The sequence below is a fragment of the Tupaia chinensis genome, unplaced genomic scaffold (assembly GCF_000334495.1).
Source record: "Tupaia chinensis unplaced genomic scaffold, TupChi_1.0 Scaffold000074_1, whole genome shotgun sequence".
NCBI classification, from domain to species: Eukaryota; Metazoa; Chordata; class Mammalia; order Scandentia; family Tupaiidae; genus Tupaia; species Tupaia belangeri.
The window spans coordinates 7853377-7866738 of record NW_006159534.1 but is presented as its reverse complement, the minus strand read 5'-3'; the positions used below and the strand labels follow the sequence as shown (position 1 = coordinate 7866738).

At 39.3% G+C, this 13362-nt stretch overlaps 1 protein-coding gene and 1 pseudogene across 1 annotated transcript in view; both read left to right on the top strand.

The window, feature by feature from the left end:
- The window catches only part of GREM2 (gremlin 2, DAN family BMP antagonist), a 150577-nt gene that overhangs the window by 36003 nt on the left and 101212 nt on the right, over window positions 1-13362 (top strand).
- On the top strand, window positions 4833-11957 carry LOC102499528 (thyroid transcription factor 1-associated protein 26 pseudogene; annotated as a pseudogene).

Below are 13362 nucleotides of genomic sequence, written 5' to 3'. Positions count from 1 at the left end.
TGATGGGGGGGGGGGGAGGAACCAGTAGGTCCAATAGATGGCGTAATGTTATGTCACAGGACTCTTACATAGTCGATCACTGTTCAAGTTCTGAACCTGGTGGCTTAAAACTCACACCAGGCATGTGTGCATGTGTGCCCAAGATTCCAAAAGGAGAATGGAAGAGAAGGGATTGCAGTGTGGCTATCCCCCAATGGGGGGGGGCTGTGATTTCTCACTTTCTGTCTCTCCAGTGAGCACATGTGCCCTATAGCAAAAATCTCTCTAAAAAAAAAAAGAATGTATCTCTACCTAATCTAATAAATCTATAAATTATATCTACACAATGTAACATAACACAGTTAATGAAAACAATGTGTTAAAGATTATTTATTTGCATGGAAAGATGCTCACACACTTGTGAAACACAAGTAAAAATTTTTAAAAGCATGTGTACATAAACATGTGTAACAGACTAGAGGAAAATATTTACACAACCAGTGTAAATCTTAACAGGAATTATATTTCAGTGGTAGGCTTCACAGTCATTTTATCTTTCTGCTGATTTATGTTTTCTCTTTTTTTTCTAATTGATCTGTTTGGCTTCAAAAGACTTAACTTCAGAATAGGAAAACATAGTCGGACTTGAGGGTAGAATCAGTCAAATAATCCTACTACAGAATAAAAATCAATTGGATCCAGAAATGTCTACACCATATGTCATACGTATTTCCAAAAACTCTCCACTGATTGCTTTGGTGCCTGAGATATATTTAATCTTCTCCTCATTTTGCCACAGTCTCTCATTTTCCATTTTAATTCACTTTCAGAAGATTAGAACTAAATAGAACCCTGGATGGGCATCTTCAAACATGTGGTTTCTTTGCCAGGGGCATCTTAAGTAGATAGAGATCTGATAAAGAACTGAAATCAAGTCTTTGGACTTCATTCTTGAAAAGTCATCTTATTCATTGTGAGATAAATGTTCTTTCAGCTCTCTTCGAAGGAAACCACAGAGGTACAGGTATGAACCTAACTGACCCCAATTCTGGATTCTCTGCACACAATTACTAGACGCATATTTCTGTTTGGGCTTGAGAATCTGGCTCATGTGTCTCCACTCAGCTCTTCTCCTGAGGCCTGCCTCCTTCCTTATATCCCAGTATCAGGTCCTGGGTATCCTCTCTGTTAATACACTTAGTCAGGGACAAGTTTCTGTACTTAGAGAATTCATTAAACACAGAGGAGGCATGAGTAAGAGAATTATCGCTTTAAGCTCACTCAGTGAAAAGTCTTTCTAAAGATCTATTTGTTCTACATGGAGTCATCATCCATTTCTGCTAAGTAGTGATCAGGAGAAAGTCAAATTAGATTAATTACCTAGAATAAAAATGGACTTGTACTTTTGCTAGTAATGAATTCCTAGTCCAGAGAGCTTTACAAGTATTAATAGCATACTAGTTCTTGGCAGATGATAGTCATTAGTGAGCAAGTAACTCTATCCTCCAGAGATGATTTAGCTTTGTCACTATGTAGTAATCTTTGTCTTAACATTATGTTGAAGCAAAGAAAAATTCCCTTTAAGTCTGCTTGTGAAACATAACAGTTTCTAGAGTAAGTCATAGAAAAACCTTTTCTGCTCTAATTGTGCATAGTTTTTGTTTGCATTTTTTTAATGTGGATTTTGAATTAAATATTCTTTGAGGGCCCAAATGAAAGAATTGTTCTGAGAAGGAGCTCATTAGATGCAAACCCCTTTCACATGTGCATGCTTCCTTCTTCCTGCTCATCTTAACTCAGTGTTCTTCCAACCAAGGACTAACCTGATTCATGGATAGAGTATGTTACCAAGCACCCAGTGTGAATTCTTGAGGAAGTCTTACACCAGCTAGGGATTCGGTTTCTTCAATCCCCAAATTGCAGTCTGTGCTTCTCCCTGGGAGAAATGTGTATATCCTACCAACATTCATACTAAAATTTTAACTCTTTGCTCACGGCTAAGTTGCAAATGACAATAATGGTCATAGAAGAAAATTAACAGGCAGCCCTCACAGTGCCTGACCCTGGAAGGATCATGTTCCTGGGAGCGTGTGCCTCTTCAAACTCTGCATTTTGTACAACTCCCTGCATCAACCTAGTCCTGGCTCTGATATGTAGGTTATGCATACAGTGCACTTTTACCTACATTGTCGAATTCGATTCTTGCTTATGAATGAACTTCTTGTTCAAACTTATGAAGCACAACAAATGCAATGACACCCTCCCCTAAAATTGATAAGGACCTTGAATTTTCAGATAAAGGTCTTCCAACTAATAGATAGACTGGAACCCAGAGCTTCATTCTCTTCCCCCTCCCCTCCCCCCCAGATGGAAGGGAAACCACAAAATCAGGAATGAATGGGAAAGAGAATAGCAGTAATCACAAACACTAGAGTTCTCTTTCCTTATTCTTGTTCCAGCCCTGTGTAGGGAGGGAGACAGCCACCCCTCCAAAGGATTCAAGTGGCAGAGGGCAGCTTTAGAAATAGATATGACACAGAATAAATCAGAGGTGAGCAGGATGGAGGGAGAAAGGGAAGGGAAGAAGGTGATCTGGGAGCTAGAATTTATGTAGAGCACATTTTGGTCATCACAGCCAAGTATGATAATTGCCATGTAAAAGAGAATTCAAATCCTGTTGGATGAATGCAGCAATACCTGTGAAGAAGCACTGTTTTCAGGTAGCTCTGGTGTCCTAAGAGGCATGAATAACGAATCGTAGCAAAGTTTGCTTACAAAGAAAGATTAGTAACTTATGATTAGTTGTTTGGCACATCTTTATTTTTTTTTCTAAATAATGTCTACATCTTTATGTGGTGGAATAATTCTGACATTTACTCAGACTGAACATATTCTCTTTTGCTTCCTTTTTCCTCCCTGAGATTAATGCAGACTATGCCAGAAAAGCAACATTTTTTGCAATTATGGATTATTTGCAAAGTGTCACATTCCAGAAATTGTGCTTTCAAATGCTGATTCGATGCAATTATAGATTACAAGACAATGTACAGGTAGATACAGGAAATGAATTTTTTAGAGCTCACCCAGACAAAACAAAACCCTAAAATCCCATAAAGGGCAACTGTCATAACTATCAAAATACAAAAGGTGTGATAAGGAGGAGGGAAAAAAAGTAAGGTTTTTAGTAAAGCATATCTCAAGTGAGAAAAAAATATCAGCAATAGAATCTAGAAATAACTTTCTGAGAAGTAAATTTGCCTAGTTTTTATTTGTTCTTTTGGAATGCAAAAGCTATATACTTTATAAAAAAAATATTTGATCTTTGGATCAAAGAGGAGAAAAATATATAACAGATTTCTTAATAAAATGCTATTTAAATCAGAAAATAAGAATCCAATAGTTTTTACTCTTATAATGAAGTATAGCAGCGGTTGTCAAACGTGGTTCCCTGCCTGGCATCAGCAGTATCATCTGAATACTGGTTAGAAGGGCAGCATCTCATCCCTCGTCCAATGTCCTGGGGCAGACATTCTAAGGATGGAGCCCAGGATCCTGTGCTTACTTAGCCTTCCGGTTGTTCTGAAGTTTGAGAACCACTGTATTGCAGAATTGCTTTGCAGGCTCCAGGTGAATATCTGCTGAAGAGTTGACTAAATTATGAATATAAATACTTAATGTTGGAGAGCCACCATAATAAAACTCTCTGTTTCAATGATTGTACTCTATAATCAACATCTCTTTAAATATGAAAGGCAGTCTGTACTGAAAGTTTGATATGGGCCTGCTGGTGGCAAGGTAGTTAAGGCAGCTGGATCGCTGCTGGTGGCAAGGCAGTTAAGGCAGCTGGATCCCACATGGTCGACCATGTGGTTCGAGTGAGTCCCAGGCTCATGGGCTTGAGAAGAATGCCAGGCATGTGGAGTCCCAGACTCATGGGCTTGAGAAGAATGCCAGGCATGTGTGTGTGTGTACCCGAAGTCCCTAAAGGTGAGTAGAGGAGAAAGGACTGCACCATGAGCATCTCTTACAGGGGGTGCTTTCTCACTTCCCCTCACTCTGTCTCCCTCCAGCAAGCACACATGCCCTCTAACAATTTTTTTTTAAATTGACATTACAATCCATATTTAGAAAACAGCTATTTAGATATGCAAATCAATAGGCACAGACAAGTTTAACTCGAAGTACACAGAAAGATCAATTCTTAGATATAAGAATATTTCATACTGAACATTTATTTCTAAATTTTAAGCAATAAAGTTCAGAAAAAGATTTCTTTTAAATAAAGTTGTTTATTAATGCTATGACTTAACTAAAAAGTTATTAGCTTTAAAAATTATTTTAATTGGGGCCAGCAGCTAGTGTAACGGCTATGTCACTGGACTCCCATGTAGTCGACTGTGGCTTGAGTCCCGGACCTGGGGGCTTAAACTCACACCAGGCACGTGTATGTGCGTGCCCAAGATCTCAAGAGGAAAATGGAGGAGAAAGGATTGCAGCATGGCCATCCCCCCTGGGGGGTGTGATTTCTTGCTTTCTGTCTTTCTGTCTCTTTTTGGCAAGCACACGCTGTCTCTTTCTGTCTTTCTGGTGAGTGCCCCTATGGCAAAAACCTCTCAAAAAAATTTACTTTAACTATCTCATTTTGAAGCTATAGAACTCTATATAAACCTTTAGATGAGTGTCATTGATACTTTAGATGTTTGAACTTAATAACTACAATCTTCTGAGAGTTTATCACATATCAGGCTCTGCTAACCTTTAATAACAGCCATAAGTGTATTAGTAACTGTTTTTGCATTTGATAACTGAGACATAGGTTTAGTATCTGACTCAAAATAACATAACTACTTAACAGCATAACTGTGTTACAAAACTAGGATATCATACTTGAGTTTATGCTCTTCACTGAAAGTCCACACCCTCCACTATTCCAGTTTCTTAAATACAAATGTTTATGACAATATCTTGAATATGTTACAATTAAATTGTGCATAGAAGGTTATATTCGCAGTAGTAATTAAGTTAAGGCAAGTGTTTCCATGAATGTTTTGTCAAAGCAAGACATCAATTATGGGACGAAATTATCTGTGATGGAACTGGTCAGGCCATCAGTGAGGTGGCAGACTGAGAGTTTTAGGACGGGCGGCCCCGAAAGTGTTTCTCAGGTAGGGTTCAGGAATAAGGTGAAACAGAGGACGTGGTGGCCTAACAGCCAGCAAGCCTGCATGGAGAGCATTCACAAGGGACAAGACCTTGCATTTTGAAGAAAATTTAAGATTCAGCAAAATGATAGGAAATTATTATGGAAGGAAAAGAAGGCTCAAACATCACAGGACTCCCAGTTCACAGATCGATACCCAGATCACCTGAAACATCTCTATCTATTTAGCTGAGGAGAAAAGACTCAAGAAGCAACTAAGGAAAGTTGACAAGCCTTTGTTAGAAGAAGTCGATCAGCTTTTGCCTGAAGAACAATGTAGGACTGACCAGGCTTGGTCTAAATGTCAGTGCTCGCCAGCCTCAGCCAGAAGAATAGTGTAGACAACCAGTAAAGTCCATTACAATTCTAAAGAAAACATCAAATCAGAAAGCACAAGAAGAATATGAACAGGTACAAGCTAAGCGTGCTGCTAAGAAATAAGAATTTGAGAGAAGAAAACAAGAGACAGAAGAGGCTCAAAGGCTCTACAGAAAAAAAAAGAAAGAAAATGGAAGTGTTTAAAATATTGAGCCAAAAGACTAAAAAGAGCCAACCAAACTTGAATTTACAAATGGAGTCTCTTCTTCAAAAACTACAAGAGAAAAATAAATCAGACATGTTGTCTTTCGGGGTAAAATATCTGCTGAATGTCCTTTGGATTCTTTTGTATATATAATAGATGACTTATAATGGTGACATTTGTTAACATTCATTAGATTGCTAAATTATACTGTATCTAAAATACCCTAATGTTTTGTTTTTATAAAATAAAATTTTCTATGTATGCTCTATAAAAAAAAAAGCAAGACGTCAACTATTTAAACGAGAACTTGCCTCTCGATTAGGCATGTGAGCAAGTGAAAATATTAGTTGATTGTTCGTATGAAGAGAAAAGCTTGTGAAAATTTGAGTCATTTTTATTTCAAACAGGTTGGGAAATTTAATAAAATCCGAACATGCTATTCACATTTCATCCTTGTGTACCAATTACTGTGAACTATGTTAGTATCAACATGCACTCTTTGTTTTGTTTTTGCTTTTGGTTTTGGTTTTTGCCACAGAGCACGTGCAGTTGCCAGAAAAAGACAGAGAGAGAGAAAGTGAGAAACCACTCCCCAATGGGGATGGCCACGCTGCAGTCCTTCTTCTCCATTCTCATCTTAGGATTTTGAACATGTGTGCATGCATGCTCAGGGTCTGGGACCCAGACTGTGGTGAGCCATGTGGGAATCCAGAGCCTTAACCACTAAGCTACCTGCTGGCCCCCTGGCATGAGCTTTTTCGTGTTTTAAATTTGCTCCAATTTTAGTATCCTGGAGAGGACACTACATTTCTAAGAAACATTTGGCTTTAGACTTAAGTATCATCGAGAGCAAATGAATATATTGGGTTGTTGAAAAACTCGTGTATTGTTCTATGTTTTTCTGCGTAAAAAATGTGTCATGACTTTTCCGATGGCCCAATATATGACTGATACCAGCCACAGCTTTTAAATCTGCTCCCTCACTCATCTCTGGATGTTTGAGTGTGGTTCCGAGGTGGAGAGAGAATTGTGGGCGAAGGGATGCGTGTGTCCTTTATGAAGCACGTCTTCCATCTGGTAAAGCTATATGTAATTCCTCATGTCCTTCCCTCCCCCGGCCGAAACACCTTCTTGTTCTCTCTCAGCCTGTCAATTGAAATCCTAACCACACTTCAAAACCCAAACGGCACACCACCATGCTCTATGACGAATCTTTCCTATGAGCCCAGACAACATTCTTTGGAACTCCCTTACCATTTTGCCCACTCACACGACATTCATATCGGTCATGTAGATGTTGAAATCTTCATGAGACAGCAAATTCACAGAGGAAGAAACAATGTCTTAAATATCCTTGCATTCCCATCGTCCCTGTCAGTGGATGGATGGAGGCAGGCTGGAAATAAATGAAATTAGGGCGGAGGCAGGCTGGGAATAAATGAAAATGTAATAAAATCGACTAGGAAATATGAGATGCTGGTAAGAAAAGCACTGTTCAGAAAGCCCCTCTGAGGCTACACATTGGAGTAGTAAGCACTCTTAGGCTTAATTTTCAGATTAGCAAACTAAGCCCATGGAAATGCTCTGTCATTATAAAGTGCTTTCACTACAAATCTCACTTTATCTTCACATCTATGCTGTAGATATAATTATTATCACCTTACTATACATGAAGAATCTGAGAGGAAGACTGAGATCTGAGAAAGTGTTTCTTTTTTTGAGCCAGCAGGTGGCATGGAAGTTAAGGCACTGGATCCCACAGGGCTGACTGCATGGTTTGAGTCCAGACCTGGTAGCTTGAAAATCATACCAAGCACGTGCATGTGTATGTGTGCCCAAAACTCCCATAGGAGAATGGAGGAGTATGGGTGGTAGAATGGCTATCCCTTCTGGTGGGTGATTTCTCACTTTCCCCCTCTTTCTCTGGTGAGCGCGCATGCCCTATAGCAAAAACTTAAAAAAAAAAAAAAAAAGGGGGAGAGAGAGAGAGAAAGTATTTTGGATAATGTCACTCTTGGTCTTCTACAAATCCATGCTTCTCCCAATGCATACCTGTCCTCAAACATCTGCTGAATGAAATAAAAAATGTAAAGAAAGAATAAATCAGTTCTCTGGATAATCAGGGTTTCTGCTGTAGAGCTGATGTTCTAACCTTCTAAGGTTTTTCCACAACCTCTAAGCTTCTTCACAGAGTGGAGACAGGGAGAAGGGGAGTGGAAGGATCCTGCCATGTAGAATCTGACAGATGTGGCCAAGGGAGCTCATCTCTCCTTCCCCTGGTGGCACAACATACTTGCATGTCATTGTTGGGGAAAGTTATGTTTAACCTCTGTTTAAACTTCCCTGAAGGTTAAAGGGGAGTGCCTGGCAGTATGTCAGATGATAAATTATAAGTAGAAGAATATTCTAATTTAGAAAGTGCCAAACAGTAAATAACTCCCTACCTGTGTGTGAAGGTCTTTCCTTTTCAATCCCAATCTCTCTCATAGGGCAGAATACACATTATTTATTCTGGACAACATTATCTCAATAATCAATTGCCTACCAGTCTTCTAAAAATAATTTTTGGGGTCAGACAATAGCACAGAGGTGAAAACACAGCAGCTTGTCAGGCAGACACTTGTGAGAGGGTTGCCAGACACCTTCCTGAGTATGCTGGACGCAAGCATGTGCTCATGAACTGGGCTGACTGAAGCTGGGGGTAGATCACAATGTCGAGACCCTCTCAGGGTATTGTGTCTCTGTATCTCTCTATCTCTCTATCTCTCTTATTCATGGAACCAATAGACTTTAAATAAGCAAACAAATAAATCATAATTGGTTATCTGGACTAAGAACTATAACCTAGCTGTCCAACTGGGGGAAGGAGAGAGCTGAAGAGAGTAAGAGCAAGTGACAGCAGCCATCTATTTCGACTCGGACTCTTGCTAGAGTTCATTTTCCATGTTCTATTGTGCATTATAGAAAGTCTGACCTAAAATATTCTGTCCCCTTGTATCCCACATGGTTTAAAAATGTAGGTTCCCAATTTCTATTCATTAGAATCTATCAAAGAGCCCTGACATCTGCATTTTTTGTTTTATTTTGTTTTATTTTTTAGAGAGAGATTTTTGCTATAGGGCGTGTGCGCTTGCCAGAGAGACAAAGAGAGATAGAGGGATAGAAAATGAGAAATCACCACCCGGGTGGGATAGCCATGCCATAGTCCCCTCTCCTCTATTCTCTATTCTCCTCTCAGGATTTTGGACACACACACACATACATCAGCGTGAGTTTAAAGCCACTGGGTCTGGGACTTGAATCATAATCAGTCATGTGGGAGTCTAGCAATGTAACCGTTATGCCATCTACTGGTCCCCTGACATCTGCATTTTACAATAAACTCACAGGTAGATCCCAATCTGAGAGGCAGTGAAATGCTACATGCCTCTGTGAGCAGGCATGAAGACTGTTTGCATTGTCATCCTAACTGTGCTTGCTTATCCTCAATATCCTTTTATAAATTATCTTTTATCTTTTTTTTGGAGAAGTTTTTGCTATAGGGAGCATGCGCTCACCAGAAAGACAGAGAGACAGAGAGGCAGAAAGCAAGAAATCACCCCCCAGGGGGGATGGCCACACCACAATCCCTTCTCCTCCATTCTCCTCTCAGGATCTTTGGCACACATGCACATGCGCCTGCCATGAGTTTAAGCCACCGGGTCTAGGACTCGAACCACGGTTGACTACAGTGACATAGCTATTACACCAACTACTGGTCCCATAAATGATTATCTTATTAACCCTCATAAGCAGCCTTAAAACTTGCCATGCATTTGGTGGAGAACCAAAAGAATTCATAGTATAGCAACCATTAATAATTCCAATTTCATTTATTTTACCAGTAGTGAAATTGAGGTTTCGGCAAGGGGGTGGAGGCATTCTAGAAACAAATCAAAATGAAATAATAGACTGGGAAATAGGAAATGCTGTTAAGCAGAAGCATGGTTCAGAAAGTCCCTCTGAGTCTAAATAGTGGAGTAGTAAGCACACTTATATCCATCTTTTAGATTAGCAAACTAAGAGAAAGAATTGCCTCACCATTTGGCAGGTCACAGAGTAAAGAAACCAAAAAGAATAAGCCCATCTCCATCACCCAGCAGTCCTCTGCTCACACCCACCTTCTCTTCCTGCTCTTTGAATTTCACATACCATTATCTCCAAAGATTCATGAATTACTCAAGAAACTATGTCCTTGGGGGACCATCAGTTAGCGTAATGGCTATGTCGCTGGACTCCCATGTAGTCGACTGCGGTTTGAGTCTTGGACCTGGTGGCTTAAACTCACACTGGGCACGTGTACCCAAGATCCTGAGAGGAGAATGGAGGAGAAGGGATTGTGGCATGGCCATCCCCCTTGGGGGGTGATTTTTCGCTCTCTGTCTCTCTGTCTCTCTGGCGAGCGCACGTACCCTATAGCAAAATCCTCCCCGCCCCTAAAAAAAACTATGTCCTTGAATTCTCATATATTTTGTGTTTAGCCAATGACTTCTTTTAAGTTTAATAATCATAAAAATGTAGAACTGCTCATGTAGATTTAGTGTGAGCCTGATTAATTTTCACTATGAATGTCTATAAATCTACAAGCTGAAACTGCAAAATATTTTATACAGAATATATATATAGGTAATCATAAGTAATAATTCCAAAATTGATAATACTGCTAACTAGGCTCTTCACTAGTTTATGAATTGATCAAAACATTTACAAGCTTGACACTAAGACTAATGCCCCAAGATACAATTTTTCAAGAAATATATTTCATGATATTCTGGTTTTTAAGTTAAAATCAAAACTATATTCAACAATACATTCCTATAAATAGCATATCTCGTCCCTTCGACACTTATATAAACCTTCATTATTTTTTCCTTTTTAGTGTACAAATGGTAGGAACCAAAACTGGAAAAAAAAAAAAAAAGAAAGAAAGAAAATGTCCTCAATACTCAAGAGTGACAGAACATATTTGTATGTCGTTGTTGGGGAAAGTTATGTTTATAGTAAAGAAGAGGAATCTAAATTAGTAACACACTAAGATTTCTCTTTTTCTTCTCCATTTTTTTCTTGCATGACACATGACAGAAGAAACATGTTTTTAATTTTAGGACTTTGTTGAAATAAGTTGCGACAACATCACTTTTATAGTCAACTCAATTCCATGTTAGTTTTCAGGAATGGAACTTCTATTTATTTTGATACTGACACTGCCAGGAATGTTTTTAGAGTTCAATTAAAGAGGAGATCCTTGCTTTGCATGACTCTGTAAAGGAAAATATAGAGATCTACTCTGAACCGAAGACTGACTTTGGCTCTTACTGTAAAGAAAAAGAATAATTTGGAAAATTTGTGTGTAAATGTTTCAAATATGAGCCTCACTGATCTGCTTATTAAGTAAGTAATGGAATTGAGCAAGGAGCATCATGTAGCACTTCATGGAGAAATATAAATTGGAAACAGGATTAAAACAACCTTTCCAAGTAAATTCTTATCATAGACTCCTTTCCACAATATTGATTATGTGATTGTTTTAAAACTAAAATTTTGTAAACTAATGTTGAAGAAACTGGTAGAGCTCAAAAGAACTCAACACACAGAGTTTAAATTCAGAGTTTAAATTCGTTGAGTTGAATTTTGTTTTAATTGGGTTATCTGAAATTTAAAGGAGAACCCATTTTAATTTTTTATGTATTCTCTGTCATACCCAAATATTTAGTTGTTTTGACTCTTAGCAAAGAGTTAAGTTTAAAATTTTTTAGCCTTCTGCATATTTAAATTAGATTGTGTTCTTGGTCTGTCCCCCTCCCCCATTTTCTAGGGCAGCACTAAACTAGGTCAAACAGGGTTGCTTGGCAGCCTTTAGGACTATGGACTTGGAGTGTGGTTTCATGGTTTCTTTTAAAAAAAAGTTTTGTAACCAAACCAAACCAAAGCTATGATTCCCAAGGGTCTGTGGCTTGCCTGAAATCTGAACAGGAAATATGGACTGGTGATGCTAGTAACGTGACCAGCTGTCACAAAGGCTTCATTACGCTCCACGGGAAACCAGGAAACTCAGTCAAAACAGGGAAAGTAGATCCATTTACAAGATTAGTAAAAGGCTACATTGGACAGGAAGGAGGTGGAGCAGTAAACCAAGGTGTAAAGAAAACTGAAGACAATTCTGTTGCTGGCCCCAGAAAAATCAAACTGAGTTTTCCTATGAATTCGAATTTCTAGTGAACCTTTTGTGTAGGAAAAACCAACTCAGTTTCTCTCATACTCTCACTGAACAAGCAACACAGAAGACTTCTGGGCAATCAGATGTGTTAGGGGGGTTTCCTCACATACCAAGTCCTTTTGCAGTCCCCTACTTCCGGTAAAAATCACCAGCTACAGGTTTTTATCTATGCTTCTGATCAACCAGCTATAAACTGGGGTTCCCAGGACACTCTTCTCAGGTTCCATGAATTAGCTAGAGCAGATTGCAGCAGATTGCAGAACTCAAAGCAACACTTTAGTTTACCAATGTATAAAGGACCTTACAAAGGATAGATGAACAGATGCAATAGGACAAGGCATATGGAAAGGGGTTCAGAGATTCCACGCTGTCACCTCAGTTCTCCACTCCCTGAGAACCTCCACACGTGCACTATCCGGAAGTGCTCTGAAACCTGTCCTTTTGGACTTGCATGGAGACTTCATTATGTAGGCATGATGGACTAACTCATTGGCCACTGGTGATCAAGTTAACCTTTGCCGCCCACCCCCGTTCCCCAGAAGTCTCAGGAAAGCTTGCCTTGGTCTTTCCTGTGAGAAGCTTCCATTCTGAATCTACCTAGGGGCAGCCAGCCACCAGTCAACTCATTAGCATAAAAAGACACTTATCACTTTAGAGATTCCAAGCATTTTAAGAGATGTGTGCCAGGAAACAGGACTGGAAGAAGACCAAGTATATATTTCACAATAACACAGCTTTCAAGTGGCCTTGATAAATTGGTTGGTGTTCATCATTGAGCTCATAGGTTTTCTTTATTGCTCGTATTTGCCAGAGGATTCATTTTCTACAAAGTATGTGGTTGTTTGTCATAGGAGGAAGTTGAAAGAAATGTTTAAAAAGTTATTTCCATGAGACGTACAGCAATTTGAGTAGTCTTCCTTCTTATTCAATGATCTTTTCTTTCTTGGGTTTTATCATTGATTGTGTTCTGTGTGTTTACAGATATGAAGGGTCTTCAGAAAGTTCATAGAACATGCATGCTGGTTCATAGAGCATGGGGCCAGCTGGTAGAGTGGTGGTAATGCAACACTCTGCAATGCTGGGCCCATCTGGAAAGATCCTAGGTTCATGTCCTGCTGTCTCCTGGTACATGCTGGGTGAACATACATGCCTGTGATCCTGGCTGACTGAGGCTAGGAGTGAATGGCAGCGTAAAGACCAGGTTGAAAATTCCTCTCTCTCTCTCTCTCTCTCTCTCTCTCTCTCTCTCTCAGAATAATAAATAAATAAGTTTTTAAAAGAAGAGGAAATTTTTTAAAAAGAAAAGAGGACCAGCCTCTGTAGCCTAGTCGTTAAGGCAACTGACTCCTACATGGCCAAGTGCAACTTGGAAAACAGTCCTAGTGGCTTAAAAATCACACAAGG